The 17504-nt window shown below is 37.9% G+C and overlaps 1 protein-coding gene across 5 annotated transcripts in view; it reads right to left on the reverse strand.

Moving 5' to 3' along the window:
- LOC109417649 (uncharacterized) overlaps nucleotides 1–17504 on the reverse strand; it is a 696771-nt gene that overhangs the window by 655015 nt on the left and 24252 nt on the right. The gene's annotated exons all lie outside the window — the stretch shown is intronic.

Consider the following 17504-nt stretch of genomic DNA (forward strand, 5'->3'; position numbering starts at 1 on the left):
TGCACATAACCTTAACTAAAAATTCAACTTGTTATCCAGTCCTCATTTGACGTTAGAGTGGTGCCATGTTTACCGTATCTTCATAAAAGCACGCTTTCTCTCGAAAATATTTCGAGAAGTGTCAAGCGAGTGTGTTAATGACACATTCTACCGTGACGTTACAACGTTTTGACGCATTCGTAGTCAGATTTTCCTCTATAACTCATGAAAACGAGCGTAAACCGCAAAATATTTTTTCATATTCGGATTCCTTGTAAAATTTCTGATATATTTGACCTAGTCAACATTTAGTTTTCATTAGAAAAACGTGTTCAAAATGCGTATTTGTAGCGTGACGTTACAACGCGCTAGAATCCGACCCTCTCTAACGCGCTACCAACATCTTGAAAAATCTGCTCGGATTTTTATGATATTCTGATTTTTTTTCCACCATTGAAATTTATTGGTTTGTTCTTCCATTCAATGGAATAAAACATTTAAATTTCGGATTTGTTTTTGAATAATCGACTTTTACATTTCGTGACGTTACAACGCCCGTTCAGTTTCAAACAGGGTTCTGCTCGCGTTGTAACGTCACGAAAATGCACATCATGTTAGAATCAAAATAATCAGCCAAATTTACCCGAATTTGTGAATATATCATTGCATCATCTTCACTGCTTCAAGGGGAACTTTATTCTATTGAAAATCCGTTTTGTGATAAATGGCTCGGAGGGCCAAGTTATTGCTATCAATAGTATGAATACTCCTTCATGAAGGTTAATGACACCGGCACCCATCTTTGGTTTAGTATCACCCATATTCTTCTAGTTTTGTTCCAAAGACTAGCGCGCTGAGATCCATTATTTTGCACCGCCAGATATTTAAATTTTTCAGCATATAACTCATCACGCCGTCGAGATAAGTCACATTTTACCGTGACGTTACAACGTTTCTACGCATTCGTAGTTAGATTTTTCTCTTTAATTCATAAAAATGACTGTAAACCTCAAAATATTTTATCATATTCAGATTCCTTGTAAAATTTCCGATATGTTTGACCTGTTTAACATTTAGTTTTCATTAGAAAAACTTGTTTAAAATACGTATTTGTAGCGTGACGTTACAACGCGGTAGAATTCGACCCTCTCTACCGCGCTACCAACATCTTGAAAAATTTGCTCGGATTTTTATTTTAAACTGAAAATTTCTCCCACCACTGAAATTTATTGGTTTGTTCTTCAATGCAGTGAAATAAAACATATACATTTCGCATTCGTTTTTGGATAATCGACTTTTACATATTGTGACGTTACAACGCCCGTTGAGTTTCAAACAGGGTTCTGCTCGCGTTGTAACGTCACGAAAATGCACATGATTTTTGAATTAGAATAATCAGACGAAATTGCCCGAATTTGTGAATATATTATTGCATTATTTTTACTGCTCCAAAAGCAAGTTTATTCTATTAAAAATCCGTTTTGTGATAAATGGCTCGGAGGGCCAAGTTATTGCTATCAGCAGTATGAAAACTCCTTCATGAAGGTTAATGGTACCCATCTTCGGCCTAGTACCACCCATATTCATCTAATATTGTCCCAAAGACTAAACCGTTGATATTCAATACTTCGCACCGCCAGATATTTAGATTTTGCAGCATAAAACTAATCACGCCGTCGAATTAAACATTTTTTCAATAATTTATGCAATGTCATTGATTCAATTGAAAACGCTTCAAGATGTGCGAGCAGTTATTGAACCAAAGACATACCTGAGGATTTGCATACCACTTAGGGGCATCAATTTCTGTGATTCCAGAGACAAATAGACCTAATTCTGACAAAAAAATCCATCCTATATATGTCAGAGTCATACTTACTTAGAAAATTAGTGTCTTTGGCAAAATTGTTTGATAAGTCAAAAACTTACAGCTGATTTACTATTGGATGTGAGATTCAGACATACTGAGCGACGCTTATTAAAAGTTTACAATAGTTTAGAATTTCTCAAAAAGTTTTCAACAAATTTTGATTAGTTGAGAAACTATTTTTTGGCAAAATCTTTGGGCACTTTATAAGAAGTTACAATATGTTGAATATTTTTGAATAAATATAAAGTGCATTATTTTTCAAAATTTCAACTACCACTAGTCAGTTAGAAACTTGAACCAAACGGCTTTTAACTGAAAATTCTTGACAAGATAAACAACTTTTCCAAAGACATCAACATTCTAAAAGTCTAAAGTCTAAGTAATTATCCCGAGATACATATGAGTTTCTATTTCATAGGTGTTACGTCTATTTGTCGGTGATTCTTGTTATATCAAAAATAGATGTAACACTGACGTAATATCCATCCCATATTATTCAAGATCCTAAAATTTAGACAGTTGGTGTCCTCGACAAAATTGTTTGGCTGGTCAAGAACTTTCAATTGATGGGCCGTATGATTTCAAATCCTTCCACTAGGAGGCGCTAGAGGGTATACACAATTTTAGTTTTACTTATCTCAGGATCGTGATTAATTGGAAAGATGGTTGCTTCATTAAAGTTGTTTAGCAGATCACTAGACTTTCAGTTTAATAGCCGTATGGTATTAATTTCTGCCACACAGTGGTGGTAGTTGCACATTTTCAAAAGCATGCCAATTTTATTAATTACCCAAAACATATTCAACAAGCCGTAACTTTTTATAAAATATATCAAAAATTCTCAAATTTTGACTGATAGTTCCTCATCTTGTTATCTGTAATTTCTACAATTTTGGACTTGATTGGTTGGCTCTACACAAAAATGGAGCACTTTAAGCAGAATCATATTTTTAACTGTGTTCTATTAACTCTTATATCTAAGGAATAAGTGAATCAAATCAAATGAAATTTTGAAAGTTAAGAATTATATATTGATCTTTGATTACAATTTGATTTGAATACAATATGTCCAAAGTGAAAAAAGTTCCAGCTTGTAGAATGCTTTTCAAGAAATTCTAATCCCTTGCCTGCTTTTGCAAAATGGAAACTAACGTCTTCCAGTGGCAAAATCTCGCATCTATTGGTAAATCAACTGCAAGTCCATTACTTACCAAACAACTTTGCCGAAGAAATCGTATTTCTATGTAAAAGGGATCCTGAGATGTATGACATTTAAAATTTGTAAGTTCTCTAGCGCCGCCTGTTGGTGGAACTTTAAATCAAACTATCCATCAACTGTAAGTCTTTGACCAACTTAATAACTTTGTCATTTCGTCAGTGTTTCGTCTGTTGGCCAATCATATCACAGAAATTTTCGGTTTGAGTGGTATTAGATTACGACTAAAAAATTTTACTATATCGCAGTACACTTACATCGTAGATTTTGGCCAAACACCATCTCCTCCGTCCTTCAAAAGTCTACGTAGTTTATGAACCTGCAATGGTACGCAATTTATAAACGATATCTCGAAAAAGAGCTCATACACAACGAGAACGAAACTGTTTTGAATATATAACTACGTTTGTCCAATTCAGAAGCCGTCCAAGCCAGAAAGATTTGGTCTTTTCCACAGAACTTTTTTTTCGTGACGTTACAACGCAAACTTCAACCAGGTGAAACTCAGGCTTCCGTGAACCGATTTTATTTTTTTTAGTCTCATTTGAAAGATCTTTTCGAGTACAAAGAGCATACAAAATTTCATATTTGTAACGTTTTCCGTATTTGAATGGAATTTAAAAATGTTGATTTTTCGTGACGTTACAACGCAATAAAAACCCATACTATGATCAGCTATATTTCAGAGTTGTAAAATCTTCCGATTAAAAATCTTTTTATGCTAAAAAATCTACATACATTTATCTACAAATGATGGAAGACTTTTGAAAAATCAGTGTGTTGGTGTTTAAAATATGATAGTTTGGATGAAAAGTGTGCCTAAAAGACTTAAAATCATGATTTTAATGTTAATCTTAATCGTCATTCAATTTATATTTATTGTCACACTAATATCATGTCGAATACATTTTTGGATGACAAAAGTAATGTAGAATGTGATAAAAATGTCAAATATGCCATAACTCAACTTTGAAAAATTGGTATTGATGATACGCGGCCCGTAGAATGTGTCTAATACGTTTAGTGCCTAAACTCATTTATAACAATACACCCATGCGTTTGAACAGCTCCTCTAATCACCAGCTAATCTGTAGTGTACTGCAATATCGTAAGCTTACAAAATAGACTTAATAGCGTTCTTCTTCTCCACTCATTTTTGTTGTGTAACATAATATTTGAACGACTCTCTATCTTGAGATGGAGTGATTTACTTTAGCAATATAGAGGCCAATGATCATATACATAAGAGTTTATAACGGAGGGTTTGGTTAAACATTTCTTATGCAGTATACTAAAACTATCATGTTTTTTTTTTACAATCAATCTTTCAATGCGCCCCTCCCTCATTGTAATCCCCCCTCCTGTCATGGAGGTTGAAACTCTAAATAAGGATGATTATGATGGTTAAAATGGTGATACAGCATACAAATGTTATTTTATCAAATTTCAACCATTTTTTCGGTTGTATTAGCCCTTTTAGGTGGATTAATCATCTTTTAAAATTACCTAAGTTTTTATTCGTCATGATAACATTGTGTTTTAAGTAGGTTTACTACATATGATCAATAAAATTAACTTATATTCTAAGATAAACGATTTCGAATACTTTGACCCATTCTCACCCCCTCTAAGGGGTGAGATTGGGTCAATTTTCAATCATTTGTAGTTTAGTAAGCAATTCATATAACGTGATACTTTCTTGCTAAACTATCATTACCACATAGGAGAGTATACATACCAAATAAAAAGTCATTCCGACTTCAATTGCATTTGTTATTTAACAAACAATTTTTGAGAATCCTTTTTTAACCCATTCTCACCCCCAACGACGGTATCACTCGCACTCGTAGGTACAAGTGTATCATGTTCAATATTGTTTTGTCTGTAGAGCTGTTCAAATTAATAAAACTAATTGATTGCCGTGCTATGAAAACAAATTAATTACATTGGTAGTGGCAAACAATGGCTCCGGGGGTAATGGTGGGAATGATATGGCGACCGTGACTGGAGGGATGCACATATGTTGCAGCATCGCATCGGTGTGAGAGCAGATACTTATGCACAAACAAATTATTGCTCGTTGTGAACCACACGTGGATCGGTGGTGTGTGGCAGCGCATCACATTATGTTTACGCGTGCATATGATTAAACGGGTTCTGTCGTCGTGTGAATTAAGCTTGTTTGGACGGGGGTCTTTTGTTATTGTGATTTACGTTTGATGTTATACTGATCTAATTTATTGGTACATATATCTGTGCATTCATTATGTCTAGTATGTTTCATAGAGACTCTGTGTTCAGTTAAAGCCCCCAAACAATGATTTTCAAGTGCCCAAATTATGTCTCAATACTGTCATCAAAGACTCCTTCCGATTTCACGATAAATCTAAAGACCTATTAGATAGTGTTGCTCGGAATATCTGATACAAAATCCATCATTTTTACTTAGTGAATTTTTGCTTGTTAATAAATTTTAGATAAACTTGTAAAAGTGAAACAAGAAAGTATAATGAAATACGGAATAAAGAAGAGAAAGACATTAATACGAGCTTAAAACAAGTTTGGAGTTTCATCTTTTAAGCTTTTTTTTGTTCACGATTTCCATTTAAAACAATTCCAGTGCTGTTCCTATCTGTCTAGATTCTATGGGATTCCCACTTCCAAAACCCCACACACCAATAAAAAATACCAAAACCAACACAGTAGACAGCTGTGGCAAGCGGATAACGCACGGAGGCAGAGCAAACAGTTTGCTCAATTTGCATATTAATTGTTTCAAAAGTTGGCTTGTGCTCGGTGGCATCCTGCCTGTCTGGGCGTACGCAATGCATGGTTCAGAATTGCAGCTGGTTCACCGAGACCAGACAGCTTGGCGCGTGAATTTCACCTGCGTCGTGTTACGCACATGAATGTATGGAGGTAGGTACCTATGTATCTCGTTAGGCATATTTGGGAAAAAAACCGCATAGGTTCGGTTTGGCAAATAGCTAGATTTATTGGTCGCAATGCCACAGTATTTCGTTTGTTGGATGATTTGTTGTTTCCAGTTGTTTATGTGAGCTTTCACCGGATTTTGTGGAATTTATTTCTTTTTTTTTTAAACAAAGCAAAGGGGCACTCTAAATAATTACTGACAGCTTTGTTAGAAAAATGTGTAATATATAAAATGTCAAATTCTATCGAAATTGTTAGAAATCACATAAAGGCATGTGGACCCACTCATACCCGGCCATGTAATACGTAGCCACTGAGTGTTGTTCATTTCTAAACTGGCCAAACTCGAAAACAATTGGAAACATTGGAAATGACTCCCCCAGCTCACCCCAGCACGCGCTGCACACATAACCAATTACTCATCGTTACATCGCACTTGGCAGGTTTTCCCGCACCTCAAATGGCATCATGCCACTCGCGAGTCTCGACACACAACAACGCTCCAAATTGAACTTTTCTTCTCTCATTTTGCGATTGCCGCCGCTAATTAAACTCATCGCCTCGGATGTAATCACATCACGGTCAGTCCACCACCGTCCGTCCGTCCATTCAGCGGGCGGCTGCTCTTCCAGCTTTTTTTTTCTCTTGCTAAATTGTTTGTATGAACTCGATACGCACATAATGCTCATCATGATCATCATCGCCGCACCGTGGTCATAATTATCCAACGAGACGAGATGCTTGTTCCGTACCTGCAGCGCACGGTGTAAAGAAGGTGTAAAGTGTGTGGGACAAGATTAGCCCCAGCCGCCAAGCAGATCATCGTTAACGCTTAGCGGGGCATCAAGATTACGATCAACGGCAAAGGGAAGTTAGGCTTTAATCTATTTTATGAACTTTTTCCTTTTTCCTGCAATGCAATGAGCAGTAATTTTGCCAATGTGGGTGATCCAATTTATTTTCAGTTGGTTTATTGAATATATCAACAGGTACTCCAGATCTTTGTCGCGTACAAGGGTGTTCGGCTATAAAGTCGAACACTTTTGCGACTTTGATCGCTTCAGAACTCCAGACATGGGTAAATTCAAACGTCATTGTCACATGTCACAAGTATTCCAAGATAAACATATTCTTCAACAACTTCACATCCCCATCAGTTACTATCTCAGAACTAACACCACTAGGCCTGCCTCTGTCTCTAGCCGCTATAGTGTACTTCGTCTTGGTAGAGTTAATCGTCACGCCTGCGCCTATCCTCGCTGTCTCTCTCTCCAGAGCAACATAAGCTTCCTCCACTGCCCTACGATCGATGCCGATAAGATCAATATCGTCCGCAAAACCGAGGAGCATGCACGACTATGTGATGATAGTATCATCCCTCTGCACGCCAGACCTTCTAATCGCTCCTTCGAGTTCAATGTAGAACAGCACATTTGAAAGAGCATCACCCTGCTTCAATCCATCCAAGGTCGCAAACGAGATAAACACTTCGTCTGCTATCCGAATACTTGATTTTGATCCATCCAGCAGCGTTGCGCGTATTAGCCTAATTAGTTCCGCCTTTTGCTGCCAAAGCCCAATTCTTTTCACTTAATCTTACGCTGCTTTAAAATTAATTAACAGATTGTAAGTCTGCAATTTATTTTCCTGAAATTTATCTAGGATCATCCGCAGGTTAAACATTTGATCCGTCGTTGATCGGCCCGTACGAAAACCAGCCTGGTATTTGCCGACGAAGGAATCCTCAAGAGCTCTCAGTCTATTGAAGAGGACATGCGACAGTATCTCATATGCCAAATTTAAAAGAATAATCCCTCTGTAATTGGCACACTCTAGTCTGTGTCCTTTCTTGTAGATTGAGCATTTGAGGCCACCCAACCAGCTGGTAGGCAATTCTTTAACCTCCCAAATCTTTACCATAATCTGGTGGATTGATTGATGTAGCTGCTCGCTTTCGTGATTAAGGAGCTCGACCAGGATCTGTTCCTTCCCAGCAGCCTTGCTGCTTTTCAGCTCCTTAAGAGCCTTCTTAAACTCATTCAGTGTTGATGGCTCTCCTGCATGACCGTCATCCATTGTGGTAATCCTGTTTCTGGGTGCTTCTTCACTGCTACCATTCAACAAATCTTCGAAGTGCCCCTTCCACCTGGCTGCCACTGATGTTTTGTCTGTCTGCAAATTCCCTTCCCGGTCATTGCACATAACGGATCCTGGTGCAATCTTGTGCCGCACACCATTGACAGTTACATAAAACCTCCGCATATCGTTCCTGTACATACTATCCTGCGCTTCAGCAATCACACTCTTGTCGAGCTGCCGTTTTTTTTTACTGCGGTGGATTCGTTTCTCTGCTGCTTTTGCCACCCTGTACTGCTCCCTGTTGAACTAATTGGGGGTTAATTAGCGAATAAAACCCAAATTTTGACCCCATATCCGTTCAGCGCAGTGAAGAGAATTGTCGGACAAAAGAGGCACAAAACAAGCAACAAAGAAGGCGCGACAATTACTCTTTATCTCTTCTGGTATCAGATAATGACATCATCTCGAAAATTTTTGTTGCAGCCAAACGGAAGCGAAATTTGTTGCGTACTTTTCATCTCGTGAATAATCAATTATTACTAACCCAAAGCCAAAACTATTTGATGATAGATCTTCAGCAGAGTTGCAGTGTTTACCGACTCCATGGTACTGTTCGAAAATCGCAAAGCAAAGCTTAAAATTCTCTAAACTCGTGGTGTACGATGTTTATCCTATTATTTTCAAGTTGGGACAAACTTATGTCGCATTGATTCGATTATCGCAACAAATACAAGTTGCGACATTGTCATTATTGTTGCGCGATGGTTGAATTTTGATTCACTGGTTCAGCGTCCTATTTATAGGACAGTACTTTTGAGATTATCATCTTGAAAATCACACGATATTTCAGCATAATGTCTTCGGAGACATTCTTCAGAACATCCATACTTCGTGCATGGTATGGACTGAATCACTAGGTGATGCAAACGATGCTGTGAAGATTACTCTATTATGCAAAAATTACAGTTATAACCGCGGATTATGAGTCCAATTTTATATGTAAAGTAAATTTGTTTTCATGATATTTTAACCATAGTTTAAAATTCGAAGTTGATGTCTTCGACAAAGATATTCATGCGGATCTGAACCTTCTTTTAAATGACGTTTAGTTAGATTTTTTTGCTCTAGATGGTGTATTAGAATAATCGATGTAATTTGAAATTTGATAAGACCTCAGCCCACGAAAATAATAAATTTTGTTATTTTCTGCAAATATTTCATTCGGGTCAAACTTAGGTCGGTAATGTAATTATTGAAAAAAAAAACTTTAGGTTTGGTTTTTATTTCTGTGTATTTTAACTAAAACTAATTCTACACTTAATCACCTAACTTTAGGAACAGGTGATACTGATGCTAATATCTCGGCCCAGTGAAGAGATATAAAAATGGCGTGCCAAAAAAAGTTAGAGCCATATGTCCCGAAGATTTTCAGTTTAAAAATTATCGCACTCGAGGTACAAGGCCTCCTACAGGAATTTATCTATGAAAATATTCAACTATTTCTCCTGATTATTCTCCATGGATTCCTCCTATAGAATTCATACCAGGGTTCAACTTCTGATTATTCCAGAGAATCCTGTAGGAATTTGTTACATATTCCCTCCCGGTATTCCACCCTGGATTCCTCATGAGACATCTACAAGTATACTTCTAAGGATTCCTTCAGATATTCCTCCCAGGAATCATTTTCCGGGATTCCTTCAACGATTTCTGATGCAGTTCCTTCAGAGATTTCTCCAGGTATTTTTTTAATTCCTTTACGAATTCCTTTCGAGATTCCTTTACTGATTTCTCCCAGGTTTCCTCTTAAGGAGAAACACCAGAGAATTAAAAAATGGCTGCCAGAATGGCCAACATGGTCCGCTACTCATGTTTTCAAGAGCACCAATCTTGAAAATTTTAATGGGATTTCTTGATGTTTCACCATAAGATTCCTCCCAAAGATCATTCATGGATTTTTTCAAGGATTCATGCCAGGAGTCCTTTAGGGATTTATTTTTCGGAATCTAAAAATTCTTCCATTGATTTCTCTCATGTTTCCTTCTAAGATTCCTCCCGAGAATAATTCATGGATTTTTCAAGGATTCTTTCCAGGAGTCCTTTAAAGATTTTTCAAAATTCTGAGACTTTTTCCGGCACACCTTCCGGCAGTCTTTCAGGTATTTCTCCCGAGATTTCTCCATGGATTCATTCCGGGGTTCTTTCAGGAATTCCTTTCTGGATATTGTCCGAGATTCCTTCAGAGATTTCTTTCCGAATTCTTTCATTATTTTCCTTTTGGGATTTCTTTGGGTATTTCCCTAGAGAATTCTTGTGAGTTTCAGTCAAAAATTTCTCCAGGGATTTATTTCAGAATTCTTTTTGGATTTTTTCATGAATTATTCCCGAGACTGCGTCAAGGATTCCACCAGGGTTACTTCTGGAGTTTCTTCCGAGATTTCCTTCAGAAACTACTCCCAGGATTCCATCATTGATTTCTCACAGGTTCCCCCGAAGGATTTTATCCGAGGTTCATTCTGGAGTTCTTTAGGGATTTTTTTTTTCGAAATTCTGAGATTTCTTCATTGGTTTTCTTCATTGATTTCTATCAGAATTCCCTTAGAGTTATATCCGGGAGTCATTCCGGCAGTCTTTCTGGTATTTCTTTCGAGATTTCGTACTACTTAATGATTTGACGTTCGCACTATTTGCTACTGATGACAGCTGGAGAGAAACAGACCATGATAACGTATGTCCATCCTTTTATATCGTCGAGTCGGAAGTCAAGTTTCCTGCATGATGCCATTCCTGAAGGTCAGTTAATGTCATCGCTAAACGGTGTCGGAGTCGATATTGATTGGCGATGGTTGCAGGCTTCTCACGTCGAGATGGCGTCTCGCTACCTATTTCGGGCTGCGCGGCTGCGTGTGACACAAGTGCAGTACCGAACGTCAGGGATTGTTTCCGTGATTTTTTTAGGGATTCGTCCTTGATTCTCTCAGAAAGTCTTCTTGAGATTCTATTATGCATTGCTTCCGGGATTCCTTAAGGGATTTCTCTAGGGATTCACATCGGGAATCGTACTGGGATTCCTCCTGGGATTTCTCCCGGGATTCCTCCATAGGTTTCTTCCGGGACTCCTTCTACTGGGATTGATATCACGGTTTAATTGTGTCCGACGTTTCGGCCGATTGTATTTGGCCTTTTCCATGAGTGGACAAGAGCCCTAGTTGTAGAAAATAAATACCGAGAACAATCCGCCGTGATTTTTCTGACAAAATTACGGAACGATATTGTGATGGTTTTTCATAGAAGTTTCAACAGAAATTTCTTAGAAATATTTATATTTCTAGAAGACTACTTCAAGTCGTAGTAGTGGTAGGTTTTAGATGATGTTTCCATATTATATCTCGGGAAATTTAAAAAAATCAGGAATTCTTGAAATCTTTCCTAAAATACATAGTTTCTAAAAACGGGGGAGACGTTGAAGGATCTTGTTTTGAGAAACTGAAATAATTACTGACAAAATTTGTTTTGGTGGAATTACTGTATAAATTTGGCAGAAATGCCTGATAACATTAATTTATGTAAAATGTCAAAACTTTTTTTATTATTTATCTTGGAAATATCGATGAAAGAATTGTTAGTGGACCTTGAAAAACATACAGGCAGATTTTTTATGGAACTTTTAATGGATATTTTACTGTAATGCTTTCAAAAACTTTTATTAAAATAAACGTTTTTGCTTCATTCGTACTGGTTTAAGAACTTATGTACAATCTATCGAGACGTTCCTGTACAATACAAGCTTAGAAAATGTTCATATCATCAAAGCTCATCAAGATTATTTCAATCTTCATAAACGCATCCATGGGTCTCCGGTTTGGTTAAGGCTATGGATCGCCAATCCGGAGACGACGGATTCGTTTCCCGTTCCGATCGGGAAAATTTTCTCGGCTCGGGCATAGAGTATCATTGTACTTGCCTCACAATACACAAATTCATGCATTGGCAGGCAAAGCAAGCCCTTCAATTAATAACTGTGGAAGTGCTCAAAGGACACTAAGTTGAAGCGAGGCAGGCCAAGTTCCAGTGGGGACGTAGAGTCATGAAGAAGAAGAAGAAACACATCATTTCCGCACAAGTTACACCTCATCATAGAGCCTGAAACAACTCAAACAAGGTAGAGCGTGCCTCATCTACAACACGGGACGAGCCGCTAAATAATCACGCCTCTGTAAACGTAAAATTTATCCAATCAGTCAGGTCTATCGCTCTTCACCCAAGCCCGCCGAGCGTCATAAAAATCATCCAAGAGCACGTGCTATCATCACCAGCTGGGAAACGCGCCGCGGCAAGCCATACACAACCATTACCTACCAAAAAAAGACCACTTTTATACAATTTTCCCGCAATATCCTCCTCACGTATCGACAGCTGATGGAACCCAATGAAGCTGACGAAAAGGTCACTCTCGTCACGTCACGAGAGTCTCGTGGATTGGATTAGCGCTCGGACGCACAACCTGTGAAATTGCTAATCTAATTAACTCACGTCGTCGTTCGCTTGGTGGTCACCACCAGGATATTCGACATAAGCATCTATCGAACCGTCAAAAATGTTTTTTTTTTCGGGCGCATACTGGTTGAAAACAGTTATAGGGCACAACACGCAGCTTTTATTTAAGTTTTTTTGGAAGTTTTAGCAAAGTTTGAACTGAAGAACCGGAAGAAGTTATTTCGTTAGAACACACCATTATCTGATTAACCTTCCGTAACTCGCGCGGTTGACTACCTGCGTCAGCACCACACTAATGCTGAGTACAAAAAGCGAGATTTTTTCAACGTGTTGTACAAAATACAACAGCGCGATCGCTCGAGGGTTAATGATAGAATGTGATTAGTTTTTGATGAGCTCGTTCCATTCTACTTTTTAGATATCTTTCGTTTTTTAATTGTTGTATTGTATATAAACCTGAAAATCAAGATTTGCACCGCATAAATTGTCCACCCTAATGCGGTTTGCGCTTCAAACAGGCAAACGTTGATACAAACTTACTTTCTGTAAATCACATAAATAGAAAGCTTCGGTGTCAAATATATCGAATTAAGGATTGAATGAATTAACTATGATACACAGTCGTCAACAAAAACATCAATCCTAGATTTTTTGCAGTCCATTTACCAAGCTTCTGAAAGCTGTGTTGACTTAGCAGAATCCCGCAGTTCATCTTCATTAATATCTCCGATTTCCAACCCAGAAGATTTCTGCACATTTCTTATCCATCAAGATAATCCCACCAGCAAATCCTTGAAACTGCTTTTTCCTTTCATGTGAAACGGAAGCCCCTTAGGCAGTCGAAGTTCGGAAGACATTCCTACACGCTCAATCTAGTCCCCGGGAAGTTGGGGGCACAAAAACCTTGTCATCTCTACCTGTGTCTGTGATCCACTGAAGCTGATTTGAGCACAGAGCAGCAGTGCGTTTCCCGGAAATGGGGGGCAACAGTAGTGGTTTAATTAAAATCATTTCCTCTGAAAGAGCTCCAGGATTTGGAAATTGGGATGATACGGTGGGATTCCGTTTTTTGCGAGTTCAAACGACTGTGTTTTTCCTCTCGCGGACGGAAACCGCATTCCACGGAGAACAGAAAAGGGGTGTAAAATTTGACACAGCCCATTGAGACTGGGATGGATGAACAAAATCGTCGATGGTAAATTTGTACTCACAGCGTGATGTGCTTCCATAACTTTCATATTTTGCTTTTTTACCTTCTATTTTATTTCTATTTTCTATCTGTTATTTTCTGTGTCCTATCTTCTATATTCTATCTATCTTCTATCTTCTATCTTCTATCTTCAATCTTCAATCTTCTCTCTTCTATCTTCTATCTTCTTTCTTCTATCTTATATCTTCTATCTTCTCTTCTATCTTCTATCTTCCATCTTCTATATTCAATATTCTATCTTCTCTCTTCTATATTTGATCTTCAATCTTCTATCTTCTATCTTCTATCTTCTATCTTCTATCTTCTATCTTCTATCTTCTATCTTCTATCTTCAATCTTCAATCTTCTTCTATCTTCTATCTTCTATCTTCTATCTTCTATCTTCTATCTTCTATCTTCTATCTTCTATCTTCTATCTTCTATCTTCTATCTTCTATCTTCTATCTTCTATCTTCTATCTTCTATCTTCTATCTTCTATCTTCTATCTTCTATCTTCTATCTTCTATCTTCTATCTTCTATCTTCTATCTTCTATCTTCTATCTTCTATCTTCTATCTTCTATCTTCTATCTTCTATCTTCTATCTTCTATCTTCTATCTTCTATCTTCTATCTTCTATCTTCTATCTTCTATCTTCTATCTTCTATCTTCTATCTTCTATCTTCTATCTTCTATCTTCTATCTTCTATCTTCTATCTTCTATCTTCTATCTTCTATCTTCTATCTTCTATCTTCTATCTTCTATCTTCTATCTTCTATCTTCTATCTTCTATCTTCTATCTTCTATCTTCTATCTTCTATCTTCTATCTTCTATCTTCTATCTTCTATCTTCTATCTTCTATCTTCTATCTTCTATCTTCTATCTTCTATCTTCTATCTTCTATCTTCTATCTTCTGGGCTTCGTGGCCGAGCGGTTAGCGGCGTCAGTCGTTTAGGTGTCTCGTAAGCCTCGGGTGTGGGTTCGATTCCCACTCCAGTCGGGGAAAACTTTTCGTCAAAACGGAAAATTCTCCACTGGGCCACTGGGTGTTATATGTGTTGTCCGTTGTCGAATATTTGTACTGTTCAGTCTGTAGAGGCCGTAAGACGGTGTAATTGTCTTTCTATCTTCTATCTTCTATCTTCTATTTTCTATCTTCTATCTTCTATCTTCTATCTTCTGTCTTCTATCTTCTATCTTCTGTCTTCTATCTTCTATCTTCTATCTGCTATCTTCTATCTTCTACCTTCCATCTTCTATCATATACATGCCTACATACCAATCGGTTTACTTTAACTATTTAAGTGTGGAAAATTAGCGTACGTTAAAACGCATAAATTCAAATAAATAAAAAAAAAAACTATTAAAAGAAAAATTTGGCTGGGACTCAATTTTTCACAGCCCTTGGTATTCATATTTCATTTCTCATCGCTTACTTTTCACTTCTTAATCTCCACTGTTCAATGGTTTACACTCCTCTCTTTTCTATTTTCAACACTCATTTCTGATTAATTTTGATTTCTTCCTCACTCTTTCTTCTTCAATTATCACTGTTCATTCCACACTTCTTTACTCTGTTCTCTTTTCAATTTCATTGTCCATTCATTATTGCTTAGTTTATATTTTTGATAGCTCTATCTTCACTTTTCTATCCTCACTCCTTGCTTCTTACTTCTAACTGCTCACTTATCACTACTCATACTCACTACCTCCTTACTCCTTACTGCTGATTTTCACTGCTCACTTCTCACTTTTTACTGCTCATTCCTCACTTCTCACTGTTTCACAGTCCTATCATCTCACTACTCACTTATTTCTCCTCACTGGGTACTCCCAACTATTTACTCACTCCAAACCAAGGGTCCTGATTTAAACTTTGCATTTATATTCTCATTGCATTGGAAGCCACTGAGCAGGGAATGGTTGTCGCTTTTGTATTTGTTCCTGCTTGCCAGTGACGATTATAAACTGCACTGCGGCGAATGGTTGGAAGTCACACTCGAAAATCGACTTTGCATACGATTATTTTCCGAGTCTATGCTAAACGATTCTCACTCTTTAGGGCCTGTCCATAAACTACGTAGACTCTAAGGGGGGGACGGGGGGGTCTGGCCAAAGTCTACGCTCCATACAAATTCCGAAAATTTTGTATGAACAAAAGTCTACGAGGGTGGAGGGAGGGGGGTCTGAGATGGCCGAAAAAAAGTCTACGTAGTTTATGGACAGCGCCTTACTACTCACCAAGGGGCCAGACACGTATAATTCTTGGCTTAGTATATTATCTATATATATATATATAAAAATGCAGTGGCATACGTGGGACTGCGCATAACTTGCGAATGAAACGGCCGATTTTGTCCGTCTTTGTTTTGTTCTGTTAGTTTTCACCCAAAGAAGGTTTATGAGGCAAAAAACATGCCGAAATAGAAAGTTTCTGATAATCGATTTTTCATCCATTTTTAACAGGGACTTCAACTTGAAACGTCAGAAAACGCAGTAGGCAAGACAAAGTTTGCCGGGTGCAGCTAGTAGTATACTAAAATAGATTAGTGCATCGTAGCAAACACTGCGACCAATTTTATCGATAAATAATGTTTGTTTTTTTGATTCATCTGTCACAGCCTTGATTTCAGCCAGTACGATTACTTTGATGGTAATACATTAATATACAGTAATATACAATAATACATTAATCATGAGGTACTCACATTCGCACGCAGTGTGCTGAAAGCGAGAGCTGACAGCCCTAAATTTCCATTCAATTTTCTGTAGTTGAGTGTTTTTACCCGTGGTAGCGTATAGGGCACTCACTCTTACAAGCCACTACTTGAGACGAATGGCCTGTCAGCATGAGTAGTGTGTGGATGATTGAGAATTGACCTTGTTGGGTCGCTCACGAATGGAGCTCTCGAACTCTGTCAGTTCTCACATCGAGGAACTGAAAACGGCCGCGGCAGTCATTCATTTTCGGCTGAAAAACAGGCACTGACACTGATAGTTTGCAGGCCTGCTACTCACTGATTCGCTCTCCTTACCTCCCCAGCCTTTACTTTTCATTTACCACTCTTCACTGATTCACCTTCCATTGCTTCCTTCTCACTCCTCAATATTTCACTGATCATTCTTTACAGTTCACTTTTCATTGCACACTATTCACAGCTCACTTCTCACCCCTACTCTTCTATATTCAATACTTAGTAATCATTCCTCAATACTTAACAGTCCTCACTGCTCATTCCTGATAGTTCACTTTTTATTCCCCATTCTACACTACTCATTTCTTAATCCTCACTTTTCATTACTCCTTACTCACTTCTCACTCCACACTGCTTCCTTCATACTCCTCACTGTTAACTGCTAATTCAGTAATCGCTCCTCAGAGCTTCATAGTTCTCACTTGTTTCTCGCTCTTCGCTATCACTGCTCACCCCTCACTAATCACAGCTCACTTCTCAATGCAAATAGTATATTTTCCCATACTAAATCCCATACAGATTTCAATCGCAATTCTCTCTTCTCATATCTTTTCGTTCATGACGTGATCAAATTTTCTCGTGACCAGGCCCCAGAATTCGCATCCAACCCAACCCACTTCCACGAAACCATGATGGCCCGTAGGACACAGAACATTCGCTTTCATTACTTAATTTAATGGCTGTTTGTGATTCGAATGAGTTTTGCATCCTTCCATGCTCTGCCTGCACGCTCTGTTGGTTTGCTTGGTTGGACTGAGTTGG

This window comes from Aedes albopictus, chromosome 2 (assembly GCF_035046485.1).
Source record: "Aedes albopictus strain Foshan chromosome 2, AalbF5, whole genome shotgun sequence".
Taxonomy (NCBI): domain Eukaryota; kingdom Metazoa; phylum Arthropoda; class Insecta; order Diptera; family Culicidae; genus Aedes; species Aedes albopictus.